The sequence below is a fragment of the Schizosaccharomyces japonicus genome, assembly GCF_000149845.2.
Source record: "Schizosaccharomyces japonicus yFS275 unplaced genomic scaffold supercont5.10, whole genome shotgun sequence".
Classification (NCBI taxonomy): domain Eukaryota; kingdom Fungi; phylum Ascomycota; class Schizosaccharomycetes; order Schizosaccharomycetales; family Schizosaccharomycetaceae; genus Schizosaccharomyces; species Schizosaccharomyces japonicus.
This window is the reverse complement of record NW_011627869.1, coordinates 7604-11169: the sequence shown is the minus strand read 5'-3', so window position 1 is coordinate 11169 and position 3566 is coordinate 7604. Positions and strand designations below refer to the sequence as shown.

The following is a 3566-nucleotide window of genomic DNA, read 5'->3' as shown; positions in this document are numbered from 1 at the left end:
GGCTCCTGTAGCTCAGTGGTAGAGCGCCTGTCTCGTAAACAGGAGGTCCAGTGTTCGAGTCACTGCCGGAGCAGTAATGCATTGTTACGCGTTTCTTTTTCCGTGTAATTCTTCGGCTGGAAGTAACACGCGTTGTTCGCTAATTGATCGCGTCACTTAAAAGCATCTTCGCTGAACAACCCGTCTCAGGTTCCTAGTATACTGTTTTCTTTAAAAGGTTTTCCGCTCCTTGCCATATCACTGGTCGCCGCATTGCCACCGCTAAGAAGCTTTAGTGATATCCGAAACAATGTCATCCAATTCCCATAAAGACAAACTGAAAAAGCAGGGACGGAGCTAAAAAGAACGGGCTGTTGTGGGAATCGAACCCACGGCCACCATCACCCTAAGATGGTATCATACCACTAGACCAAACGGCCACTGCTGCCTTTGTCTTCACCGTTGGCCTCTCTAAACTCTAAGCTCCAAAACTCCTTTTCCGCCCCTCCCTCACTCCTCTTTTTCTTCCACTTAACACAGTTCATTTCAATACAAGCTTTTTCGTTTCTATATCAGTTGCCCTCCATAAGCCTCTCTATTCCACCCAAGGGGACGGGGATCGCTTGCAGAAGCTAGCGACTGCTTTATTTCTTTTTTTCTCTGTGCTGTATTTCCCGCCCGCCTCTTGTTGGTAGGGTAGTTGAACTTGCTGTATCGTTTTCCTGTCGTATGTGCTATTATTGAACAAAAGGTGATTACGCGTAGCGATTGTGTGATCGCCGCCGTGTAGAGTAAGCGAGAGGATGGGGCTGAAAGACAAAGACAAAGACAAAGACAAAGGCAAATGGCAAAGACAAAGACAAAGACAAAGACAAAGACAAAGACAAAGGCAAATCAATTTGCTTTAATTTTTGTATTCGCTTTTCAGGCTGCGGGACAGTGCTGTCCTGCCGACAAAGCTGTCTGCAGAATGAATGCGGTAGTACGGAAAGAATTTTGATGCTGCACAGCGAACAGCGTGCAACCAGCCAAGTGATCTAATAAGTACGATATTGAGTAGTGATCTCAGTAAAGTGAATTGATGTTAGAAGAAGAAACGCTAACGTGGAAACGATAACGGTAATGTATGTACAGCGTGGCAGAATGTGTGAAGACGGCCGTTTGGCTAGTGGTATGATACCATCTTAGGGTGATGGTGGTCGTGGGTTCGATTCCCACAACAGCCCGTTCTTTTCTCGCCCGTAGGCTTTCTTGCTACACGATTTTTGCTTTTCTCCGATGTTTGAGTGCACACTTTGTCGCGTAACAGCAAGCTGTACCAGACACGCGAACCAATAGGGAAAAGAAAAGCTATGCCCACACCAGGAATCGAACCTGGGTTGCAACGGCCACAACGTTGAGTCTTGACCACTGGACCATGTGAGCTTCTCATGCCCTTCTTCCATTTCACCCTACATTAGTTCTCCTTTTGCCTTTCCCCTCTCTTTGCCTTTCATATCTCTTTTACCTTTCATACTAACTTGCATTCCTAATCATTCTTTGCCTTTCATATCTCTTTACCTTCATACTAACTTGCATTGTATTTCTTAGATTTTTTATTTTTATTTTTATTATTTCTTAGATACTTTGTACTTTATTGTATTGCTTTTTATTTTTTCTTGATTGTTATTTCCTTTTTATTATTTTTTATTTTTTATTTTTTATTTTATTTTTTATTTTTTATATTTTATTTTTTATTTTTTATTATTTACATTTACATTTTATTTTTTAGTATCCGGAAATTACTCCGGAAATTACTTGAAAAATAAACCCAGGTTATAACCGTATACTTTGCTGACGAACACGATTGCAACTTGGTATTGGCTACAATAATCAAAACAATTTTTGTATTGACTGAGTGAGTTCCATTTCACATTTTGCTCCGTTCCGGATTTTTGGTTACGTCCTAGTGCAAACGGATGAGTTCTAACAGCACGTTAATGGTCGCTGTTTCTCGCTTGGGCTAACAGTGAAAAGGCATGGTTCGCGAAACCGAGCAGTTGACTGTACGCTGACAAGAGCTACGCTTGACGGTGTTAGGCCGCGACTTTGACAACAAGGAGAGCAGGTGGGAGGATGGGAGGAGAATTGGAGCAACAGAGCAGGCATGATGTGTGTGGGATGCAGAGAATACACGGTGACTGATGAAGGTAGTAGCAAAAGATGAGATGCTCTAGTAATGGCGAAACAGGAAGGGAGGAAAGATAGGTAATATGTAGAAAGAAGGGAGAGGAGAGCGCTGAGGACAACGTGGCCGAGTGGTTTAAGGCGTTCGCCTGCTATCAGTAGCCCAGCGGATTCCCTTGGGAGCGCAGGTTCGAATCCTGCCGTTGTCGAGATCATTGTCTTTCTTTAATAACTCTTTCTTTTGCTTACCGTGCGGTTCAGCACGCTTTCGATAGCCACGACCTGCCTGAAAAAGTCAACAGCACTAGCTCGCCATCCACACACCAAAGCTAGTTACACGGCCAAACAAAAATAGCAAAAGTCAGGGACCAGCCGGGTTCGAACCAGCGACCTGGGGATCTGCAATCCCTCACTCTACCACTGAGCTATGACCCCCTCACGCTACACCTTCCATTCTAATTCCATAACACAGTGTCTCTTTGCAAACCCCTTCTCTCCCGCTACTTACTTGCTCGTAGTCACCCTTTTGCAATATAGCCTGTCCCGCTGCCGAAACACCACACGCGGAAACCCGCCACCTCTTACCGCGCAAGCATCGCCGAATCCGCCAGACGTATGGAGATGCGGGTTGCGACTTTGCGAGCCTGGCAGAACTAACGCAGGCCATTAGACCGAGAGGCCAGCGGTGTTTCATCTCGACAATGCTTCCGATGATCGTTCGTCCATGTCTATTCTTTCGTCCTCTCTCTACGTTGCCGTGTTCCATGTTCCATGTTCCATGTTCCATGTTCCATGTGCCGCATACATCGCCTTCTACCCTGTTTGCCAGTATGGTATAGGTGAGGTGATAGGTGAGGTGGAGGCAGAGAAAGTGGCCGAGTGGTCTATGGCGCTAGCTTCAGGAACTGAGCGTGCTAGTTCACATATGTGAGCGTGGGTTCGAACCCCACCTTCGTCATAAGGTTTTTCCTGCCGACAGGACTGTTTGCTTTGTTTCTGCCGAGTGTAGGCAACTTCAGGCAGATCATGACAGCACGACCAGGCCATCCACCATGGACGGAAACGGCTCAAATTGTAAACAGGCAACACGCACGCCCGTAGCCGGGCAAAAAGGGCTGTTGTGGGAATCGAACCCACGACCACCATCACCCTAAGATGGTATCATACCACTAGACCAAACGGCCACCATGTCTCTACCCCTCAAATAGTCCTCTAAGTTCACGCTGCCTCAACACAAACCTTTACGTGCTGGTCTTCCATCAGGATTGTTTGCGTGTTCCCACAAACAAGTATACTTGAAGTGAAGGCATTCCAATGTAATACGGGCGGCGCCCAGCATTCAACCTTCGGCCCGCATCGACATGCCCCAAGTTTTTCCCGCCATGGGAAAAAGTATCTCCCACTGCGAGACTCGAACTCGC

General features: G+C 46.3%; 8 non-coding genes across 8 annotated transcripts; 4 read left to right on the top strand and 4 right to left on the bottom strand.

Moving 5' to 3' along the window:
• Position 1: 1 nt before the first annotated feature.
• SJAG_16423 lies at positions 2 to 73 on the top strand. The gene has a single exon. It is a non-coding gene; the product is annotated as a tRNA-Thr (tRNA).
• Positions 74 to 347: 274 nt separating this feature from the next.
• Positions 348 to 419, bottom strand: SJAG_16422. Its single transcript has one exon. It is a non-coding gene; the product is annotated as a tRNA-Pro (tRNA).
• Positions 420 to 1134: 715 nt separating this feature from the next.
• Positions 1135 to 1205, top strand: SJAG_16421. The gene has a single exon. It is a non-coding gene; the product is annotated as a tRNA-Pro (tRNA).
• A 127-nt stretch (positions 1206 to 1332) lies between these two features.
• On the bottom strand, positions 1333 to 1404 carry SJAG_16420. Its single transcript has one exon. It is a non-coding gene; the product is annotated as a tRNA-His (tRNA).
• Positions 1405 to 2262: 858 nt separating this feature from the next.
• Positions 2263 to 2354, top strand: SJAG_16419. Its single transcript has one exon. It is a non-coding gene; the product is annotated as a tRNA-Ser (tRNA).
• A 154-nt stretch (positions 2355 to 2508) lies between these two features.
• Positions 2509 to 2580, bottom strand: SJAG_16418. The gene has a single exon. It is a non-coding gene; the product is annotated as a tRNA-Cys (tRNA).
• A 430-nt stretch (positions 2581 to 3010) lies between these two features.
• SJAG_16417 lies at positions 3011 to 3103 on the top strand. The gene has a single exon. It is a non-coding gene; the product is annotated as a tRNA-Leu (tRNA).
• Positions 3104 to 3257: 154 nt separating this feature from the next.
• Positions 3258 to 3329, bottom strand: SJAG_16416. Its single transcript has one exon. It is a non-coding gene; the product is annotated as a tRNA-Pro (tRNA).
• Positions 3330 to 3566: the final 237 nt, after the last annotated feature.